General features: G+C 38.4%; 1 pseudogene; it reads left to right on the top strand.

Moving 5' to 3' along the window:
* The first annotated feature begins 395 nt into the window (after nt 1-395).
* LOC122663223 lies at nt 396-25102 on the top strand (annotated as a pseudogene).

The following is a 25102-nucleotide window of genomic DNA, read 5'->3' as shown; positions in this document are numbered from 1 at the left end:
TCTCCTTAATGGCTAGCTTTTGAGGATGAGTTCTACCTAAGTCCCTAACATTTTTCCCATTTCAATTTGGGACAACTGACACAAGGTCATCAACATCAACCACTCAATATTTCATCATTGTGGCAGGACGAAATGGATCCACATAATGACTCCTTTCATTGTGAGGCTGAGGCTGTTTTGCACCCAAATGGCCAAATGTGATGTGAACAGGTCTGAGTCTGAAACGACGGAAAGTGAACATCAAACGCAATTCCAACTCCAAGTAAAAATGCCCTAGCTAGCAGTTCCTACCTTAACTCAATATAAGGAAGGAGGGGGGGTGGGGGTGGGGGTGAGAGGGATATTATATGTATAGAGAGAGAGAGAGAGATCCACCAAAATACTTGAGCGTAGCCATGGTTCTCATGATACTGCTTATTCTTTTGTCATTAATACTTTCAATACGCGTTGCGGTTACACCATTAGTCCGGGTGGGTTGCGAGGAGAAATGGAAATGTGACCATACCCTACCCATTTGGCATCAAAGAAGGGTGCTTCAAGGATCCTAATTATCATATTAAATGCAAGGTCCGGAATGGCAGCACCGGGGGCATCAAACCCTATCTAGGTGATCATGATTATGAAGATAATGGTGACGTAGAGGTTCTTGAGATATCATTCTTGGAAGCCCAAGTCATAGTGGAGGCTGGTGAACTTTCTTCTACTGAATGCTTCAATGCTACAGGACTGAGAACAGAAACTCAAAATGATTACAGGTTTCATGTGCCCAACTCTTTCCCATTCACGTTTTCAGCCGCCCGCAACAAGTTCATAGGCATCGGATGTGACACCGTGGCTTACATAGCCGATGATGAGCGCAAGAACTTCACGAGTGGGTGCGTCTCTGAGTGCAATGGCTTGGATAGTGTGACAAACGGGTCTTGCTCTGGAATTGGTTGTTGCCAGACCTCTATCCCTTCAGGCCTCAAAAATTTTGGCATTAGTCTTACTAGTTTGTATAATCACTCAAGGAATAATACTTGGAAGTTCAACCCTTGCAGCTTTGCTTTCTTGGCCGATCAAACCTCATTTACCTTTGATATATTAGATCTCAAGGTTGATAGATTCAACAGATCCAATACTAATGTGGTGTTGGACTGGGCAATTGGGAATCAAACATGTGAAGAAGCACTTCTTCGTCATGATTATTCGTGTGGTCCAAATAGCCGTTGCTCTAATTCAACTCATGGCCTCGGCTATGGCTATCAGTGTCACTGCTACGATGGTTTTGAAGGCAATCCTTATCTCCCTAGGATGCCAAGGTAAATTAGCTATCCTTTTGTGGATAATGGTAGACAGAATAATATTGTTTGTAATTATATATATTGGTTGATTATTTTTTTTTTTTAAAAAGCCTTCGTGCAACGGTAAGGTTGTTTCATTGTGACCAAGCAGTTACGGGTTCAAGTCTCGAAACAGCCTCTCTACAAAAACATGGGTAAAAAGGATGTGTGCTTTATGACCCTCCCCAAGGATTCTAATCCACTACTACGGCCTTCCCATCCTTAATCACACAGGTAGGGGTGCAATGACCACCCTACCCCACCCTGGCAGGGCGCTTAGGCAGTGGGTAGGGCGGTCATTGTGCCCTTGCCTGTGTAAGGAAGCACACAGGCAGGACGGACAAGCGGCAATAGAGGATCCAAATTGCCCTCCCCAACCCCCCAGTGGAGGGAGCCTCGTACACTGGGTATGCTCTTTTTTATTATTAATTTTTTTGACCGACTTTCCTTCCACCCACAGTGAATGGGATCCCTTCCATTCACCGCAGGTGGGAGAGAGCGGGAATAGGTATCGTGAGGTTATTTTGGAACATACGAAAATCGGGGTTTGTGAACCCTAGGATGGTGGGTGAACCATGGATTTGGGTCCTCTGTAGTGCGACAGGGTTGTGTTGGGCTACGTGCCCAAGCACTGTGGGCCGTTGGATGTGTGCTACACTCCCTGTTGCGCTACAGAGGAGGCCAACGCGGTGAACCATCTTTTTTTTTTGTTTTTTATTAGTACGTCTCTATTGTTTTCTATTCCAACAATTTAGGTGTACTTCCCTTTGGACTCGATGCTATAGTTTTGTGTTTTTTTTTTTAGGGGGTAATAGAAGCTTTGATTTTTACTCCTACAATTAAGTTACGCTTTCATCGGATTTCATGGTTTTTAAAACAAACAGTTAAATGAGATTGGGGCAATTTCAAAAGTTTGTTTTGGCATTAGTACTAACCAACTTCAAAGATTAAATAAATCTTTCTAAAATATAAATTAGTGGATGTAAAACACACTTGAAATCTACTTATCTTGTACTTTTGTTCTTAACTAGTGGGTCTAAGAAATTTTATAGATGTTAAAGCTGCATAGATTTTGGTTTTATCCATCGAAATTAACAAATTTTCATTGTTTGTGTATCTACCGCGGGTGTTGGATCCTCGAAGACATCAACGAATGTGATCAGAAACGACCCAATAATTCTTGCTATTGGAATGCTATTTGCACTAACACCAATGGGAGTTACAAATGCTCTTGTCCACAAGGCTACCATGGCGATGGCTGGGTAAATGGAACTCGCTGCAACAAAATTCTAAATGCTCGTTCGTTGATAGGCATTATTGCAGGTATCGCCAATGTTCTTTTAAGGAGAAACATTCTCTGCGTGGGATGCAGGACCACATCCACACAAATGGGGGTGGAAATTACCGGTGTGCCCCCCTGAATGGTGGAATTCCGCCCCCCAATGTGCCTGGGCGCAGGATGTCATTGGCTGCTGCACACAGCGTGGTCCCTGCATCCCACTCAGAGAATACTCCCCTTCCCGGATTTTGGCACCCATGCCAGGATCCTTTCTTGTGAGCTGTGAATAGTGTAAATCCATGTCTTCTTAATTCTATTTTCTATGGTTTCGATCAGTTCTATCTGATCTTGGCTGAATCTGATTTAAATCCCAATAACAATTGAGAGAGAGAGAGAGAGAGAGAGAGAGAGAGAGAGATCCCATGTCCGATTCCGAGTGACAAAGATTCAACTCATGAGTCTAGTAAACCATGCACACAACCGTTAGCTCAGTTGGTTGGAGGCATTGCTTCCTGGAGATCAAGGGATTGACTCTTGCATTTGTGTCATAGCAGCAGCCCCTCTCCCCCCCTTTCCCATTGATAGTTGTTGGATTTTGTTGACTTGTCTTGGCCTTCCCTTCTAGCTTAAATTAGCTTAGGACTGCCCAACAAAAAAGGTGAACCAAATTGAACTTAAAGTGGGTATTCTCTGGGCCCAAATTGAAAATGCAAATTTGGATGAGCACTTAAAGCACCCTAGATTAAGGGTGTCAATTGGTTTGATTTCGGTTTTTGGATTCTGTTTGAGGATACAATATGTATATACAGAACCGAAGTCAAATAGATTTAAAAAACCAAACTAAAACTGAACCAATTGGTTAATTGGTTCAGTTTGTATTCGATTTTCAAATATTTGGTCTAATTTGTTTTTTTTTTTACACTTTTGAAATTTCAGTTCAACCAATTCGGCTCTTATACAGTTTTGGTTTGGTTCAAGTTTTGTATTATTCATTTCAATTCGGTTGGGTTTAGTTCAACTCAACGGTTTCTTTAAAACTGAAACAAATTAAATTCTATTTTCTAAAACCAAAATTGAACCAGAATTTCTGCTAACTTTTTTCTCTACATTTTTTTTTCTGTTTTTCAAACTTCAACCATCTTTTTTCTCGTACATTCTGTCTCATTGTAAGTGATTTACAGGAAAGGAAAATTAAATTTAAGCAAAAATAAGAAACGGAAACTTTTTAGATCATTACTTAATGATTATTTAATTAACTTAAAAACTTACTAAATATCTACAGTAAATTGTTCTTCATTTTTCAATAAAATTCCTGTGATTTGAATTTGAAATATGTTTTAATTACCATAATTGAAAACATTTTTCGTTAGTTACACAATCATTATTCCAAAAATTTTCATTTCTTGTTGAAATCAATTATTTTTCATGATTTTTCTGTATTTGTGACCAACTAGATGATTCGATTAATTACTATGCATAAAAGTCACGCACAGTGAAAATGAGCTAATAAAATTTATGTTAAAAAATATTTTACTTGCAAATTTTATTATTATTTCATAGGAGGAAGAACCTTAACTGGTGCTGTGTGTGCGTGTGTACCTGCGCCCAAACACAACACGGTGCGAAAAAGACCGCCGCACCATTAGACTTTTCAACCTTGCAAGGGGGTGTGGCAGTCTTTTCATGCTTAGACATCGCTTCAGTCGTAAGCTTAATGAAGACATAGTAATTGGCCTATGGTATCCGACCATTTTTTTAATTTATATAATGTTAAAATCCTAGGTCCAACCCATGCCCATTTGAATACTGGACATAAACATATGTATGAAGCCTTGCCCGAGGCAGGAAAGGCATTACAACCTAAGGGTGTTAAATGGGTCGGTGCAGGTGTTTTTAGGTAAAATAAAAAATGAACCGTTTATAAATGGTTTCACATGTTGAAACTGAACTACTTATAAACGGTTTAAATTGGTTTTAAACTGTTTAATAATTTTTATAACTTTTTTTTATTCAAACGACTACTTTTCATAGTTTTTATTTTTATTTTTTATTAGAATGGAAGTATGAATTGAATTCTTACATGTTTTCTTTAACTAATTATTTATTTGTACAATTACATATTTACTAATTATTTATTGTTAGCAATAATACTTAACGATTGCCATTACATATTACCAATATTTGTTTCGGTTTAAACAGTTTCCTAAATAGTTTACCATTGCTTTAAATGGTTCGATTCGGTATAAACAGTTTAACTAAACGGTCTCAATTTTAAAACCAAAACCAAACCATTTATTAAACGGTTTCACGGATACGGTTTAAACGACTCGATTCGCTTTCGATTTGTTTTTTACACCGTTATTACTACCCATCACTAGTCATCTTGCAGACCCTTACTCAAACAAAATCCTCATTGTTAAAAGGCAAGTTATAGTCAAAAATTAAAATTATAGATCTAAATCTACTTTTTGTGCAGGTACCAGTGCAAGCTGCACCTTTGTTCTACCTGTCTTCATTTGGTTTTTGTATTGGGCAATTAAAACTAGACGACTCATCAAACTTAGAGAAAAATTCTTCCAACAAAATGGAGGTATGCTATTACAGCAACAAATAGCTTCATATAAAGGGGTTGAAGAAATTGTCAAGATTTTCACCATAAAAGAGCTAAATAAGGCAACCAATAATTTCCATGAGAGTCGAATTGTGATACCCCGAATTTTAGTTTTCGAGATATTCTTATATACATAAATGCATTATAGATATATATATTTAATACATTCAAATAGGGTTTTCAACAAAAAGGGAGAATGGGTCATGTAGCTGAATAGTTGAATAGGTAGATATATTAATGAATATGGTTCAAAAGTCAAGATTATCAACTTCAACATCCAAATCTAAATACACTTCTCTTTATCTACACATGTAGTTGTCACATGGGTGTGTCCCTTCATTATTTTCTTCTTCTTTAAAGCTTCAACAATATTTCTGTCGAGAGAATCTCGCAACCACGATCCTCTCCATTGAGAGAACTTCTCCAACCACTGCGCATGATTATCTCTGCCATGCTTGTCCATTCTTTGTAAATATACATTTTATACAGTAAACCCCTATTTTTGAACCAATTCTCTGCAGAACCAAAGTCATCCGGGATTCACGCGAGTTCTACACCTCATTTTTTTCCCGTTTGCGTCGGCATTATGTGATAGGTAGGCGGCGGGTAGGATCCCTCTGTTTTGATTTTCTTCAATCAACTGGCACTCGCATTAATACCTTAGCCGTTTAAATCATGGCCGGAGCATCCTTTCTTGACTTCCCATTTCGAATTCCATCATCCCCCTCCAACGTACAGGAGTAAGAGAGAGTCTATAAAGCTAAGGCAGGGAAGGGAATGATCTTCATGCCATTAGCAGAGAGAGTGGATTGTGAGAATGAGATGGTAAGAAGAGGTAGTTTGTGAGAAAGTGAGACAAAATAGAGAGACGAAGGTGAGAGGTGGAATAGGGTCAAAGTGTAAAAGAATTTGAGGGAGCTGAGTTGCTTTTGGAATAAAAAGAGGAGGTGCTGTCGCCCACGTAGCAGCTGCGGTGCAAGACTCCACCGTCCAGAACCAGCTTCGCCGTGGAAGACGAAATCACCTGTTAACGTTTCAGGTATCCTTAGCCTCTGTAGTCCTCAACCTTGAGCATGAAATACCCCTGCCCATATGATCATAATGGACCAGATATATATAAACCCACTAGTTTTATTCCCATTCTTTTCACCTTGGTCATGACTCTGGTCATCTTCTCAAGCCGCGGTGACTAAGTCACCAAGCCTAAGACAACCGAATGCTTTCCCTCTTGAATAGTATTGGTTTCAACATATTTGTTAATTTTATATATTATAAGGCTAGTAGTGGATACTTTTCAAATCTAATACTTTATATATATATTTATGATGAATAGTATTACATGACCTCACTATGTTATATTTACATTGGTTTCATTTAATGTTTGTTGGATGATGATTACATCACCCCATTATTTAATATGTTGGTGTCATTGATGGGTGGTGGTGATCCCATTCCTAAATAGTATACCCTATTTTTAAATGAATATAGCCTAGCACCCTGTATGTATAATACTCAATAATCCAGACCAACTTCCGTGCTATGCACAGGCTAAACCGATCTCCGACTTGAATCCATGTTTGAACCAGAGACCCCTGATTATTCCATATACCCCATGGTTATAAGAGGAACACTTGAGTCGCACAACCATCCTAAATAGCTTTGGCATTCCAGAAGGGTCCATGAGAAGCTTACGCCCCATCTACCTCAGCACTAAGCTTCCTATTATATTATTGCTGCTCCTATCTAACTCCCTATTATGTTATTGCTGATTGCATGTCTAGTAATTATTTTATGTTAGTTGCTTTATCTAGTTATTATTTTATGTATCTTTCCTATTCTTCTTGTAATCTCGTGAGCTCAATAGCTAGTTAATGGCTATTCTATTGGATTGAGAAGATAGAGAGAATATGATATTGATTTCTATTTTGGAGGAGACTCCATTAATGAACCTTGATGAATCCTTGGGCAAGCCTTGAAGGGCTTCTCTACTGCTTACTAGGGACCTAGGAGAGTTGCTACCCCTTTCAACCTTCTTCTCTATCGATCCTGCACTACAAGTAAACAAACAAAATAATGGTTCTTTGATTGGGTGAACCAAAGTCAAATCGGGGAAGTCGATAGTATATATAATGAACCAAAAACCTAAAATTAATTAGGACTGTCTATGTTTTAAATCATTAAAATTGAAGTAATAAAATGTTTAGATTTTAAATTAAGGAAGGATACCCATGTAGGTGACGTGGACGAATTCACAAGAAACGAGACAGAAAGGGGTTTTCATAGAACCAACGGACACAGTGCAATGTGAGTGGAAAACCGTCATATTATTGAGTTTTATCGCATTTTATGATCAAATATGTTTCATTGCATCATGATTTATGTTTAGTGAAATATATTATGATATATGCCTTAGAATGTTTTAAATGATATATAATACATGATCTTATTTATGATGAGATTTTAAGGCTAATATGAATTTCATGAACGAAAGATTGAAATAAATGTTAGACTCATGGAAATGAAACGAATGGAATGGTAAAGAACCCATGTGACTACCACCCCTTTCCAGTAGGGGGTTAGGTACTGGATGAGGTGTACAGATGCTAGAGTGTGATCCTTCCCGGGGTTACGATGCCCGGAATCAGGAGTAGATCATGCCTAGTGTGACAGATGTCCTCCCCGGGGTTACGATGCCCGGAACTAGGAGTAGACATAGTATATTCTGAGATAGCCCTTCCCGGGGTTACGATGCCCGGAATCAGAAGTAGACTATCCCTTATATACCGATGAGATTAGTCCCTCCCAGGGTTACGATGCCTGGAACTAGGGGTAGATTATCCATTGTTCAGTGATATGGCGGTCCTCCCCAGGGTTACGATGCCTGGAATCAGGAGTAGACCTTAAGTTTATGGCAGTTATGACAACCTCACTTTCTACGTACGAGTGGTAGTTCACAATGACCAGACCAAATTAATTAAATGATTTATCTTAAGAATTAAAAGATGTACTATATTTTCATTGAGCATGTTTTTAGTGTTATTTTCAAATGCCATGCATGATTATATATCTATGATCAAATGTATAATATGTTCAGATTCTATCATCCATGTTTCTTGCATCATAATATGACTGTATTCTTCTCACGGGCTAGTTGAGCTCACCCCTCAATATTTTACAGTTGCAGAGCAGGCTCACATGGAGTGTCACTGTACGGAGTGCGTTAAGAAGGCTAGGGGAAAATACTTGATAATTCCTGAGTAGTGGATCCTTGATTTAATAACGCTTAGAGTTATTTCTTTTCTTTTTATGATTCAAGACAGTTGGTGAGTTTTAGTGTGATAGTAGGTGGTCAGTAGCATTAATGTAATTTGAAGAATAGAATGGGATGTAATGCTTTATGATGATACAAGTTGTGTGATGACTTAAGGAAGAGGTTTTTAGACTATGGTTATGTGAATGAAGTTCTTTTTAGATTTCGGTCATTGACAGAATTACTTAGAATGAATAACTTCCGCTGTGCATTGAGGTGATATAGGCTTAGTTTCCACTGCAATTCAATGATATTTGAGTGATTGATTATCCGCTGCCAATGAATTAAATGTAAGTGAGATGGAAGACCGGTCGTTATCACACGGCGGCCCGCGAGGGCCAGCACCCATATCTCACCCGGATTTGGGGGCGCTACACGAATCCTTGGCCGAGGAGGATTTGGTACAGTTTTTATGGGAATCTTATCCGGTGGCAAACTTGTTGCCGTTAAGAGATCCAAAATGATGGACAAAGGCCAGATTATACAGTTTATAAATGAGGTTGATATCCTCTCTCAAATCAATCACAGACACGTGGTTAAGCTTTTGGGGTGTTGCCTAGAGACAGAGGTTCCATTGTTAGTTTATGAGTTTATCTCCAATGGGACACTCTTCCAACATATACATGGGGGAATCAAGCATCCTCCCTTTCTTGGGAAAATCGTTTAAGAATTGCAGCAGAAACAGACGAAGCATTAGCCTATTTGCACTCTTATCATTCAGGACCTATCTTTCATAGGGATGTCAAGTCTTCTAATATACTACTGGATGATAATTATAAGGCTAAAGTATCTGATTTTGGAGCTTCAAGATTGGTTCCTTTGGATGAAACTCAAAAAACGACAGCAATTCAAGGGACTCATGGGTCCTTAGACCCAGAATGTTTTCCTACAGGTCAACTAACTAATAAAAGTGATGTTTGTAGTTTTGGAGTTGTTCTAGCGGAGCTTTTGACTAGTAAAAAGGCTGTCTTATTAGATGGATCTGAGGATCATATAACCTTAGCAAAATATTTTGTACTTTTAGTTAAAGATGGGAATCTTTTTCGTATTCTTGATGAACAAATAGTAAATGATGGGAACAGAGAACAGTTATTGTTAGTTTCTGAGCTTGCAAGAAACTGCCTGGAGGATAAAAGAAAAGATAGGCCGACAATGAAGGAAGTTGCAAAGGAGCTTGATTCTTTGATCATGTTATATGAGCAACCATCATTACAACATAATCAGCAGGAGACTGACCTTTGTCCAGGTGAACCATCGACATGTTCTACCGATGCAGCCCTTGAAATAGAGATTGGTTATAGTTTAACTGATGATGATCTTTGCCAAAACGACAAGGTAATTTTTTATTTTTTTGGGTAAAATACGATAAGGAAATTTTTTTCTTATGACATGTTGTGTGAGCCTTTGGGATAATTGTTTTCTTATTATTGTTGTTAAATTTGTCTCTTCTTATCAAAACAAAAAAAAAGGGAGGTTTTCAATTTTTATCCTAATAATAAGTTCTTTTTCGTGCAGGTGAGAGGGAAGACATCCTAGTGAGTACTTAAACGGATGAGACTTCTCTACTTCCGTCTCGGGCAGTACTTTTGTGCGCCCCACATACAAGGCGGGTGGAATGTACCGCCTTACCCCTGCCCGAGCGCCCTTCCCGAGTTGGGGTAAGGCGGTACTTTCCACCCGCCTTGTGTGTGTGGGCACACGTAAGTACTGGGCAGGCGGAAGTAGAGGAGTCGGATCCGTACTTAAACACTTCAAGGCTTATCGTATGCTTGGATGCTAAAAGAGTTGTGGTTTGTTTTTTTATTCTAGATGTTCTTATTCTATGGATTGGAAGTTTAAGAATGTTGGCTTAGATTTTATAAAATTGTCGTTTTTTTGTCACTCTATCTTTATTTTATCGTGTGATATGTGTGAGAATTAATAAAAATTTGGATGCTTTGGCTTAAGTCTTGGTGGGGTTTTAATTGGTTTTTCTTCCTTGGTTATTAGACTTTTGTGTTCAATTGTAGTTATTTTCTTTTAATTAGTAATGGAAATTTTTCCTAATTAGAAAAAAATAGAAAAAATATTTATCATAGAAAGAATGCTATTTAGTGAATCCACTGTTAAAATGAGATACAATAAAAGTACTTACAGTTTTGACCTCTTTCGTTATGCCAAAACAGTCCAATACTTTCTCAATATATTTCTGTTGAGATAGTCACAACTTTCTTACTTTTTTATTCCTCTTAATCTCCATTCTAATAACTCCGACCCTTATTATACAAAGTCAAAAATACCCTTTCCTAGGCCAATCCAAAGGTCAAATCCCTTAGATGAAGAAATCAAAATCATTGTTTTTTCTTAATGGATCACCTAAATAAACTTGAAATTGTGCAAGATCCTCGGATGGATTTTTAATATGGGTCATCCAAGTGTGTGGATTTTGGCTCATGGATATGGTCGCATAAACAGATTTGGGTTTCTACAACTCACAAGTTTTATTTGGCCTTTGTACACATGAGCACCAACATATTAAAATCTTGATTTTCTAAAACACAATGCATTTTGAGATATGCACATTTTGATACTTGTGATTCTATTTTAAACAAAAGGACCATTAAAATCCCATGGACAGTTTACTTGGGTTGAGATCAAATGATCCAGATTATTTTGTATGTTAAGGGTCTGAGATGTTTTGGCAAAGAAAAGAAAACGACCAAGTTTCTTTTCACCTAGAGTGAATAGGGAATCACTATATCTAAGAGATCTGACATTGTTTTTTTGGTCCATCCTACTCTAGGGCCCATATGCCAACTACAAACTAAGGGAAGGCTAAGACAAGCCCAGAATATACAACTAAAGGAGGGGGAGGGGGAGGGGGGGGGGGACAAAGGTGCCATCTTAGGCACAATATGCAATCCAGGAGAGTCGAACCCTTGACCTCCTTGGGGGCATGCACCAACTTGCAATGCTACCAGCCAACCAAGCTAGCGATTGTTTGCAGATTTGACATTTAGGATTAGCATGAGAAGAGTATTGGCCTTGTTAAATACTGGTGAGAGTATATGGCCCATAGATCTACAGGCTACAGATAGGTGATGCTGGAAAAGAGAATAGATTTTTCATGTAAAAAAGGTGTCGTAATCATGGTTTTAGTGCACGGTGTCGGATCAGGTAGTGGTCACCTACAAAATCGATATAATAGCAATACAGTATCGACATGGATCGATCGAATTAGACAATTTTTCCCCTGATTTTCCTTAAAAAAATAAGATTTTTAATTATTTTACCCCTTGTTTGTACCGTGTCACCGATACAATATCAGAATCGGCCACTTTACATATCGCCAAATATTGGCAACATGATACCGATACCTCAAAGTCTCAAACCATGGTTGTAATGTTGCTGAGCTTTGAAACAAGAAAGATGAGAATCATTGAGATTCACAAATTATGCATGAACGAAGGGACAACAACCTGTACTTAAGACAAATATTGTTGATTTGGCCTGCGTTGATTAACCCAAATACAATAGGGGAAAAAAATCCTATGCAATGCCTTAATCTTGCAGTGCTTTGCAGTTAGGGTCTGAGAGCTCGACACGTGAAAAATACGACATCCAATGGTACCGAACTTGAGAAGAAAGAAAAAAAAAAACTAAACCAATCGAATTTGCATCATTAAATAAAGCATTTTCCACATGTTGAGCTCTCAGACTCGAACTGCAAGACAACTCAAGATGAAAAAATTACCAAGGATTTTAATCCATAGTATACAATAGCTGCTTTATGTAGTCACCCAATGCTTTTTCAAGAACTGTCGGTCACCAATTAAGATACAAATAAGACAGACTCAAAATACCTATGAAACTCTCTTTCTCGCATATGGGTGTCTCACTTGGTAATAGTACATTTTATCTCAAATTCATTGAAGTATTTGTTTATATTAAATGGGAAGGGCATCTTTTTATGTGAGTATGTATAGCAAAGTTCAATTAGTGATTTTTATAGAATTATCGGCCAAATGAGGTTTTCCTATTGCCTAAGATTAAAGAATCAATCAAGTAGATAAAAGTTGCTGATATGGCCTTGGTTGATATCGACTCCAATCCACTATCTATTTTTGCATGATCACTTTAGATCCCATTTCAAGAGCTGCCGGCCGCCGGCCACCAACAAATACAAACAAACAGGACTTGATTTCATCAGTTGCACAGCCATGTATCTTTTTGTTAATGGTGATCCAATCACTTGTTTTATTAATTTTTGTTTTTCTGAGTGTCAATCTTTATCACCGATCATTAGACACGAACTTCCTATAAAGAGAAAGTGTGTGAGAAATAGAAATTATGGAGGTCGGAAAAATACCACTTTTTAGGCATGACTACCTTTTTTTTTGGTTTTTTCTTTTGGTAAACATTTTTAGGCATGACTACCAAAAAAGTAAAAAAGCAAAAAAGGTGATTATGATCTGAGCCAGATTATATAGTGGACAACAATGTATCTTTTTGTTAATGGTGATCCAATCACTTGTTTTATTAATTTTTGTTTTTCTGAGTGTCAATCTTTATCACCGATCATTAGACACGAACTTCCTATAAAGAGAAAGTGTGTGAGAAATAGACATTATGGAGGTCAGAAAAATACCACTTTTTAGGCATGACTACCTTTTTTTTGGGTTTTTTCTTTTGGTAAACTTTTTTAGGCATGACTACCAAAAAAGTAAAAAAGCAAAAAAGGTGATTATGACCTGAGCCAGATTATATAGTGGACAACAATGATAATAATGTTTTTTGCTAAAGGTCAGCAAAGATATATTAATAATTAAAGGTAAAAATACAAGTGTTTAACGTCCAGGGATATCCAGACGAATACAAGGAAACAAAGAAAAGAGAGAACTACCCCACCTACGACAAAGTCATCAGCGGAGAAGCTCACCCTTCAAATGACCCCCGAAGAGAACCCTCCATGGGGGTGTGGGACCCACGCCCCATGGAGGGGTCAGATCTGTCCCCACCCATCCTCATGTGGGTAGCTGATCCGGATTCACTATATGGTGGGCGACAATGATTCTGTTTTCAAACTGCAATACCTCTAACAGTTAATGAACCATTTGGGAATCACGTTCTACTAGTGTGGTCTCCACTTTAGGACGGTTTCTGCAGTTGGATTGGAAGCACCACTGCTGCCAAGTCACATTCAACCCAAAGTTTTTGGATCCCTAACTTCATCGCCCGCACAACACCATGCGCAAAAGCAAAAAACTCCGCTTCAAAGTTTGTTGCTATTCCCAGGAAATTTGAGAAGGAAAAAACCACCATTCCATCATGTCTCTGAAACACACCACTTGCACCAGCTCGTCCTGGGTTTCCAAAGGAACACCCATCAATATTTTGCTTTATCCAATCTGATACTGGTTTGCACCAAAACACCTCCGGAATCCTAAGGAAGTGTTTGGTTCGGTTGTTTTGAAGAATTAGATTCTGATTCTGGATAAGGTTCTCTAAAATCAGGTTCTTGTGGATTCATAATTTTGAAATTTAACCGTTTGGTTACCCTGATTCTGTAACATGATTCTTCATGAATAACTATTTGGTTACCCTGATTCTGTGTCTTGATTCTTTCTGAAAGACTGTTTGGTTACCCTGAGTCTGTCAGGTGGATCCTTCATTTTTGCATCTTCAAAACCAGATAAGCAACAAAATTCATTCAAACTATCAACAAAAAAAGAAAGGAAAAAAAAAAAAACACAAAGAAGCAGACATTGTATGATGCTCATGATTGTCTTCTATGAAGAGTTGAATAAAAAGGGTCTTGGTAGATTCGAACCATCATCCCCTTGGAACATGCTTGAGACATCCTCATGTTCCAAGTGCTCTACCAATTTGAGCTAAAGACCCAATAAGTAAAGTTTGAAATTTACAAGTAACCATGAGACCATGCCACAAACCATGCTGCAATGATAATACCCAATGGGGGCCGTGCCACAACGCTTCGTAATATTCTCACATGTATTGAACAAAACAAGAGATCATGTAACAAAACAAGAAAAAAATTATTGAAGAGGAAAATCATAAGCAATTGTTTCTTCATTAGATAACAAGTCACTGATGAGCAACAAGTACACCATCCAAAACTCAGCTAATCTAACCCTGTCCAACACCTTATCTAGTGTCAGATTTTCATTAAATCATAAACACAATGTGTATGTGAAGTGTTCCACTACAACATTCTTTTCCACTTAGGTTCATCTTGTATCGCGTATCTACTTAGCAAAAGAACAGCAAAAGAAAGCAACAAGCGCACTACATGTATCTCCATAAACCCATTCCTCTCTTCCCAAACCAACCAAACATCTCTCTCTCTCTCTCTCTCTCTGTAGTTTGAAACTAATTGGTTGTGTACTGCCAAAAGAGAAGAAAAATGGGAGCTCTTGACTATCTTTCTAACTTTTGCACTGTTACAAGCACAAGAAACAGATCCGCCAATGTCTTAACAACACCCTGAAAACGACATCCCAACTCACGCATCGACCCCAAGATCCGGCCAAATACCACCTCCGAAGGATGCACCATACACTCAAATCATCTAGTGTTCCATTCCAACCAGATAAAAAAGGAATCAAGACCAACCCAGCCAACCAAGCCCCTTTTAGCCCCAGCAGACACCCTTTCCCTATCTACCAAACCAGCAGCCCCTCTAAGGAATTTGGTGATTGCCAAAGAACCCCAAAGTTCCTAGAGAATTTGATCCACAAATACTTTGTAAAATCACAATCAAATAAAAGATGTGAGAAAGATTCACTCCCATTCCTGCAATGATCACATCTTGAGACCAGTTGTATCCCTTTGGAAGAAATTGCCTCATCCATTAGTAGTTTTTGAAGAAAAAATCTCCAGCCAAAAATCGAGTGCCTAGGTAGAAGCCATGACTTCCAAACTGTCTTCCACCAAGGGAAAATTACATATAAAATGTATCATTACTAAATATGATAAGAAATTTAAGTAGTTTAGACAATCACATGGCGTAATAATTACAAAAGTTTTCTTTTAAAATGTAAAAATTTTCACTTCCCTTCCCTTTAATTCCCCTTGCAACCATGTAGCCTATATAATTAACTTTACATAGGGTTGAGATTTTTTTTTTGGCTAAAGATCAACAACGAATATATTTAAAGAACATGAAAGTAACAAAAATTAGCATCTAAGCATACCGAGATGGAAAGACAAATACAATATGATTTGACACCTTCAATTTCTATCAAAAAAAAAAAAAACTCCACCTACGACATTATCATTAGGAGAGAGACAAATTTCAAAATAAATTAAAATCTAGTAGAATCAAAATCTTGAATGCTCAATAGCATCCCAGGAGGCTTCATATCTAACATATTATGGAAGAACATACTGAAAAAAGGATGATCGTTGTCTAGATGCAACTTTAATCATGTAGTCCACAATCAGATTAGCTTCTCTATAACAATTGATTATCTTTCAAGATATGGTTGATAAATATGGGATAAGACTTAAGAGCCACTCTTGAAAGAATGGTCATGGAATGCAGTTGGGTTTCTAATATGATGATAAGGTCGAATAAGAATGAGTGGCATATGTCCTCACACAAAAACGGACAAATGATTGGAGTCCAAAAAGTTTGGAAACATATTGCATCGATACAGCTCACCAAAAGTAATAATAGATAAATAATTAAAAATTGAGTTTCCTTCCATCCACGGTGAATGGGATAGGACGAGAGAAGGTGGGAGAGGGCATCACAAGGGTCTTTTGGAAAAATATTAAAACCCTATTGGGGTTTGTGAACCCTAAGATGGTGGGTGTGAAAACCGTCCTTTTAAAATGTCCCAAGACTAGGAACAGTTCCTAAGTTGACTTAATAGATCATCTTGTGTTTTTTATTAAGTCCAAAAAATAAAAAATAAAGAGGGGGGGGGGGGGGCGGTTGGGGAGTGAGAGGTAGAGAGAGAGGTTCTTCCATCCTTTCATGAGCTCATTGTGTTGATAGAGTACCACCACCAAACACATCCAATTTAGGGGGAGGGGATGTATGAGAAGAAAGGCATAAGTGTGACGAACATTGTTCTCAATCATCTGATGATGATACTGCTTAGTTCTCTTTTGTCATTAGTTCTAAATCTGTTAGTTAAAACGTGTTGGAAAAAGTGCGCAAATCCTTTCCCACCTGTGTATAAAGAAAACTGGAGAAATAGGCAGTATGTGAATAGTAACTATGAATAGTGTCATATGAATAGTAAACATGAATAGTGATACGTGGATAGTAAATGTGAATAGTGACCATGTGTGGGACCTATGTTAACACAAAGTGAGAGCGTACAAAGAACGTATAAAAGGATAAAAGCAAACTCACAAACATAAGTATTTACGTGGTTCGGCAATGCCTACATCCACGGGCGTAACTGGGGTTTCTTCACTATGAGAGAACTTGAGAATAATAGTACAAGATACAATACCTTGGATTTAAGCCAAACCTAAGCCTGTATCCAAAACCAGATACCCCTTGTATATCCTCTCTCAACTCACACTCTCAAACTCTTGAAGAGATAATACTAAACCCAATAACTGTAAACCACCCACAACCCTTGAGTATTGAACACTCTGAGAATCTGTTAGTAGTTCTCTTGTTCTTCTACTTGGATCGATATAAAGGCCTCTCCCTCCTACTATTTATAGATGAAGCAGGAGAGAATATGCACCGTGTACCACCCCCCTCATTTAGTCCTTTGGCGGGCTGGTAGATGAGGGCGGTGCCACCCTCTTCATTTTTTCTTCTTCCTCTTTAATATTTGATCGATTGCACATTCCTCACACTTTTTGTATTTGGAATTTTCCTTATTGGTGGAGAGGTTACTTAAGAAGAAACAAAGAGAAAGAGAGAGAGATATTAACTCTCTCATGGGTCCCTCCTTGTGAAGAGGAACCCAACAAAATGCGTTTAATATACGAATAAAATGGTGTACCACTTGGCCATGACTGATGAGTGACTGGGACTCAACTTGGGAGGTGGGTTCCTCCCTCTCTTTTCTCTTTTTACCATTTCAGCTTGGGACCACTGGCACAAGGTCATTTCTCTCTTTACCATTTCTGCTTGGGACCACTGACACAAGGTCATCAACATAAACCACTCTCAATATTTCATCATTTTGGCAGGACGAAATGGACCCACATAAGTATTCATATCATTTACGGCACCCTGCCCAGAGCGGCCTGAGCGGCGCACAAACAGGGCGCCCTACAATGACGGCCTTACCCCCGCTCGGGCAAGGTGCTCAGGCATGGGCAAGGCGGTCATTGCAGGGCGACCTGTATGTGCGCCGCTCAGGCCACTTTGCCGGTGGCGCCGTCGAAGATCAAGGTCCCCCACATAATGACTCCTTTCATTGTGAGGCTGAGGCTGTTTTGCACCCAACTGGCCAAATGTGATGTGAACAGGTCTGAAACTACGGAAAGTGAACATCAAACGCAATTCCAACTCAAAGTAAAAACAATTTGGATCCTCTATTGCCAAGCTGCCCAGACACTGTGCTGCGTGCAATGTCCGCCTTATTCCTGCCTAAATACCTTGCCAGAGTGGGGGTAAGGTGGTCATTGCACGCAACACCATGTCTGGGCAGCACGGTCTTGCCGGGCAGCTCGGGTAAAAAGGCCCTACCTTGCAGTTCCTACCTTAATTCAATGTAAGTAAGGAAGGGGGCTGGGGGTGAGAGGGATATTATATGTATAGAAAGAGAGCATTCTTCCTTGAGTTATTATTAAATCTTTAAAAGATCCACCAAAAAAACTTGAGCGTAGCCATGGTTCTGAATCTTCTTCTGATAGTACTGCTTATTCTTTTGTCATTAATAGTTTCAATAGCCATTTCTGCTCCACCATTAGTCCGGCCGGGTTGCCCGGAGAAATGCGGAAATGTGACCATACCCTACCCATTTGGCATCAAAGAAGGATGCTTCAAGGATTCTGGTTATCGTATTACATGCAAGCCTCAGCATGGTAGCACTGGCCTCAAACCCTATCTAGGAGGAGATGATGGTGATGTAGAGGTTCTTGAGATATCACTCTTGGAAGCCCAAGTCTTAGTAGCGGGTGATGGATACTCTGCTACTCAATGCTTCAATGCTACAGGAAAGAAAGACAGGTATCTTTACTCTTCTAATCTCTCCGAATATCCCTTCACGTTTTCAGCCACCCGCAACAAGGTCATAGCCATCGGATGTGACACCGTGGCTTACATAACTGATGATGAGCGCAAGAACTTCACAAGTGGGTGCGTCTCTCTGTGCAGTAGCTTGGATAGTGTGACAAACGGGTCTTGCACTGGAATTGGTTGTTGCCAGACCTCTATCCCTTTAGGCTTCAAAAATTTCAACGTCAGCCTTACTAGTTTATATAATCACTCAAGGAATGATACTTGGAAGTTCAACCCTTGCAGCTTTGCTTTCTTGGCCGATCAAAACTCATTTACCTTTGATATATCAGATCTTAAGGCTGATAGATTGAAGAGTTCGAATTATAAGGTGGTGTTGGACTGGGCAATTGGGAATCAAACATGTGAAGAAGCAGATTATTCGTGTGGTCCAAACAGCCGTTGCTCTAATTCAACTCATGGCCACGGCTATGGCTATCTGTGTCACTGCAACGATGGTTTTGAAGGCAACCCTTATCTCCCTCAACTAGGATGTCAAGGTAAATTATTTAGCTATCATTTTGTTGATAATGGTAGACAGAATAATCCTATTTTTAATTATGTTAGTTGATTACTTTTTTCTTTTTTTTTTGTTTTTTGAAAGCCTAGGTGCAACGGTAAGGTTGCTCCATTGTGACAAAGTGGTCACAGGTTCAGCCTCAAAACATCCTCTCTGCCAAAGCAAAGGTAAAAGGATGTATATTTAATGACCTCCCAGACCCTCGCCCCCAATGGCGGGGAACGAAATTTTGCTGCTACAGGGCTGGCAGGCAAGGAAATGGGATCTTAAAGAGTATTTTGGAAAATACTAAAACCTAGAAGGATATTTATGAACCCAAAGGGGAAGTTAATTATTTCATTTCCTTGGCTGCCAGCCTTGTGCGGGAGCCTCGTACACTCAGTAGCTAGCCCATTTTGTATTAATTTTGAGAAAAAGAACATTACTTGGTCATCGTGTGCGGTGCACAGTACCTCTATGCAGAAACAAGGCTGTCCAAAATGACCATTGCACCCTCAGGAATTTTTGCCTTCCAAGAGGGTGCAACACTCATTTCGCACAGCCCTTTGTCTGGGCGGAGAGGTCACCACACAACCAGGTAGCATTATAACTAACTAATTTAATAAACGAGATTTTTTACATACCACCCCTGAGATATCACGCAAGTACAAACACACCCCCCAAATTTGGAAAATTCTGTGTACCCCTCCTTGAGGTTCACAAAAGTTAACACATGCCCTCATTTCGTTAGTTTATGATTAACAACGTTAAAAATATGGGATGAACTGACAAAAATGCCCTTCTTGCAAGGAAAAAAAAAACCTGCAACTCATCTTTTCCAAATCGATTGGGGAAGATGAGTTGCAGGTATCCTAATAGGGAACACCATGGAAACCAAGATGAGTTGTCGAAAGAACACCGAATAGAGAGATAGACTGGTTAAGGAGAGTTAGAGGAATGATTGAAGAGGGGAAAGAATGGAAGGGCATGTTGGTCATGAAGTTGAGATTAGGGTTTCGGATCGGGCAATAGCACCAGTAGTTTAGGGTTTGAAAACTTGCAACTCATCTTCCCCGAATCGTTTAGGGTTTGAAAAAAAGGAATATGAGTTGGGCTTCAACCCCTTATCTATTATTCAATCTCGATATCAAGCAGGTCTTGGCAGCCTCCTTAGAAACCTTCCCTTCTCTATCATCAAGCAATAGCATCAGTAGTATAATTATCCTCGTCTCTGTAGCTCAGAAAGTCCTTGCCAAGTTGCAGCGGCAATTGCATTCTCTTTGATTTACACCCGAACGCAAACACACAGACAGAGAGAGCGCGCTTCGATTTTCCAGCCAAACCAGTCCATGAGGACTCAAATTCCCTTTTAGTTCCAATAACTACTCAATTTCAAAGGAATTTTATTCCCTCCCCTGCAGGTAACCACCCCATCCTTTAATTTGGATTCTTCTTTTTCAGTTTCATAACCGAATTCCCAACAAATGGGAGAAGAAAAACAAATAAGAGAGAAAATAGCTAACGGAAGGAATCTTCCCTAGCTTTGGTAGCCCAGAGCGCGGCGATCTCGCTACTTCAACAAGCTTGAATCCTATCCCCTTTTTCATCTTCCCAACACAGCAAAAAGTAAATGAAAAATCCCTCTGTTGACCATCGCAACAATGCATTATCAAAAAGAAAACCATCGCAACAATGAAGAAGAATGGTTAAGATGCCGAATCTCTCAGTCGACAGAATCAAGCAGCATCTTAAGGTTACCCATGAGGATCAACTCATCTCGGCTTCCATGGTGTTCTCTACTAGGATTCTTGTAACTCATCTTCCCGAATCAATTTGGGGAAGATGACTAGCAGGTTTTTTTTTTTTTTTTTTTCTTATTAGGGCCTTTTTGTTAATTCACCCTATGTTTTTAACGTTGTTAGTCATAAACTAACGGAATGCAGGCATGTGTTAACGGAATGAGGGCATGTGTTAACTTTTGTGAACCTCAGGAGAACACACAGAATTTTCCAAAATTTATGGTATATTTGTACTTACGTAATACCTCAGGGGTGGTACGTGAAAATTTTCCTTTAATAAATTAATTAGATGTTAATGCTGCATAGATTTTGGTTTTATCCATTGTAATTAACTAATTTTCATTGTTTGTGTACCTATTGCGGGTGTTGGATTGCCAAAGATATCAACGAATGTGATCAGAAACGACCCAATAATTCGTGCCATTGGAGTGCTAATTGCACTAACACCATTGGGAGTTACTATTGCTCTTGTCCACGAGGAACCTATAACGATGGCTGGGTTAAAGGAACTCGCTGCACCAAAATTCCAAGAGCTCGGTCGTTGACAGGCATTATTGCAGGTATCATCGCCAATGCTCTTTTAATTAACATAAATTCCATGTCACATGTCAGCAGTATATGTGACCAGCAACAGTTTTGTTGCTTAAGCTTAAAATGGGTATTTTTTTTTGGGCCACTGTTCTTTGTACCGCAGCCCAGCCTGCGCCCAGGCACATGGGGGTGGGCGCCATGATCATCCTGTCCCTTGCACAGGCTGCCCATGTGCCTGAGCGCAGGCTGACCTATGACACAGAGGACATTCTCCCTTTTTTTTTTGGTAAAACTTAAAATGGGTATTGACGTATTGTCTAGGGTTCAAATTGAAAATGCAAATTTGGACGAGCACTCAAAGCTTAAGGGCGTCAATTGTTTTGGTTTCTGTTTTTGGGTTCTGTTTCAGGCTATAATATGTAGACACCAAATGGAAATCGTATAGATTTTAAAAACTAACTAATACCGAATCAAGTTGGTTCTTTTACAGTTTTGAAGTTTCAGTTCAACCAATTTGGCATTTATATAGTTTCAGTTCGGTTCAGTTTTAGTTTTATTTTGTTTGAGTTTTGTATTATTCATTTCAATTCGGTGCAATTTGATTCAACTCGACTATTTCTTTAAAACTGAAACAAAGTAAATGTCTTTTTTCTCCTATACTCAGTCTCGTTGTAAGTGATTTAAAGGGAAGCAAAATTAGATTTATGCAAAAAGAAAAAATGGAAACTTTTTAGATCATAACTTAATGATTATGTAATTAACTCAAAAACTTAATAAATCTCTACTATAAATTGTACTTCATTTTTCAATTAAATTTCTATGATTTGAATATGAAATATGTTATAATGTTTTAACAATTTCTATCAATTAAATTTCAATTAAATTTCTAATGTTTTAATTATCATAATTGAAAACATTTTTAGTTAGTTACACCATCATTATTACAAAAATTTTCATTTTCTTGTTTAAATTAATTATTTTTTTCATAATTTTTCTATACTTGCCGCCAGCTAGATGATTCGATTATTATTTACACGTAAAAGTCATGCACAATGAAAATGAGCTAATACAAATAGTATAAAAAATTATTTTACTTGCAAATTTTTATTATTATTTCTTTTATTTAGAAACAAATAAAGCCTTAAAAAAAAACCAAAAACAAATAGACTGGCGTTTTATAGTTGGACACGTATATGTTAGCCTTCCATCGTAAACCCAATGAAGACATAGTAATTGGACTTAGTTATCCGACCATTTTTTTTTTTTATATTACATTAAAATACTATGTCCAACCCAAGACCATTTGAACAATAGACAAAAACATATGTATGAAGCCCCGCCGGAAGTATTAGTACTACCCATTACTAATCGTCTAGCAAACCTCTACCCAAACAAATACCTCACTAAAACTATACGTCTAAATCTGTTTTTTGTGCAGGTACCAGTGCAAGCTGCACCTTTCTTCTACCTGTCTTCATTTGGTTTTTGTATTGGGCAATTAAAAGAAGACGACTCATCAAGCTTAGAGAAAAATTCTTCCAACAAAATGGAGGTATGCTATTACAGCAACAAATAGCTTCGTATAAAGGGGTTGAAGATATTGCCAAGATTTTCACCATACAAGAGCTAAATAAGGCAACCAATGATTTCCATGAGAGTCGAATTGTTGGCCATGGAGGGTTTGGTACAGTTTTTATGGGAATCTTATCCGGTTGCAAACTTGTTGCCATTAAGAGATCCAAAATGATGGACAAAGGCCAGATTATACAGTTTATAAATGAGGTTGATATCCTCTCTCAAATCAATCATAGACATGTGGTTAAGCTTTTGGGGTGTTGCCTAGAGACAGAGGTTCCATTGTTAGTTTATGAGTTTATCTCCAATGGGACCCTCTTCCAACATATACATGGGGAAAATCAAGCATCCTCTCTTTCTTGGGAACATCGTTTAAGAATTGCAGCAGAAACAGCCGAAGCACTAGCCTATTTGCACTCTTCTCATTCAGTACCTATCCTTCATAGGGACGTCAAGTCTTCTAATATACTACTGGATGCTAATTATAAGGCTAAAGTGTCTGATTTTGGAGCTTCAAGATTGGTTCCTTTGGATGAAACTCAAAAAACAACAGCAATTCAAGGGACTCATGGGTACTTAGACCCAGAATGTTTTCCTACGGGTCAACTAACTGATAAAAGTGATGTCTATAGTTTTGGAGTTGTTCTAGCGGAGCTTTTGACTGGTAAAAAGGCTGTTTTATCAAACGGATCTGAGTATCATATAACCTTAGCAAAATATTTTGTATGTTCAGTAAAAGATGGGAATCTTTTTCGTATTCTTGATGAACAAATAGTAAATGATGGGAACAGAGAACAGTTATTGTTAGTTGCTGAGCTTGCAAGAAATTGCCTGGAGGATAAAAGAAAAGATAGGCCGACAATGAAGGAAGTTGCAAAGGAGCTTGATTCTTTGAACATGTTGTATGAGCAACCATCATTACAACATGATCAGAAGGAGAGTGTAGGTGAACCATCAACAAGTTCTATCAATGCAGCTCTTGAAATGGAGATTGGTTATAGTTCATCTGATGATGATCGTTGTCAAAATGAAAAGGTAAAATAAAACTTTTATCATGAATAAATCTTAATCCCTTTGGTATGAATACATTTGTTAATATTGAATTTTTACAGGTTTTTCACATGTTTCTGGCTTTGTTTGGTTGCAAGGGAAATTAAAGGGAAAGGAAGTTAGATTTGAAAATTTTACTTCCCTTCCCATTAATTTCCCTTGCAACGAAACGAAGTCTCCGATTTTTTCATTTTAGGAATGTTCTTTATCGTACCTTGTTTTATAATATTTATTAGTTAATAAACTATAAGAAAGTAACTTGACTCTAAAAAAGCATGTATTGATAATTCACTCAACACTTCTTTTACACCATTTGTGAGATAAGAAGGGCTATGGCTATGACCCTCTTGGGTCTTAAGAAAGAGTTGTCTCATTTGTAATTTCTTCTACTTTATGACGTGTTGTGGGAGCCATTCGGATGTTAATTTTTTTTTGGATGAATGAAAAATATATTAACGAAGCACAGAGAAACTTTTCCCCTCAAAAACAAAAAAGGGAAAGAATAGGGAAGAATACAAGGAGAAAGCTCCACAAAAAACAATAGACAAAGCTACAGCCTAGTCAAGCTGAAGGGAAACCACACAAAAAGTAACAAAGGACAAAATCAGACTCAAACATCCAATCACTTATATATAAAGTTGACTTTCTTCCCATGAGGATTATAAGGAGGAATGGGGGGAATAACCCAGCTCCTGTTTTGATTCTTGGATGCTAAGAAAAGACTCCCCCGATCCAAAAATGCACCATTAGATCCAAAAACTCCCCTACCATTGACGTTAAAAGCAGTATCATCCGCATTAGGAGGAGTGGTCACCACATCCCCAATCGGATTATCAATTGGAACAAGAAACAAGGGGGAGATTCCAGGTTTTCAATATTTGTCCTAATACGTTTCTTCTTTGTGTAGGTGAGAGGAAAGACATGCTAA

This window comes from Telopea speciosissima, chromosome 5 (assembly GCF_018873765.1).
Source record: "Telopea speciosissima isolate NSW1024214 ecotype Mountain lineage chromosome 5, Tspe_v1, whole genome shotgun sequence".
Lineage (NCBI taxonomy): Eukaryota > Viridiplantae > Streptophyta > Magnoliopsida > Proteales > Proteaceae > Telopea > Telopea speciosissima.
Note: the sequence above shows the minus strand (reverse complement) of the source record. Positions and strands in the feature narration are given on the sequence as shown.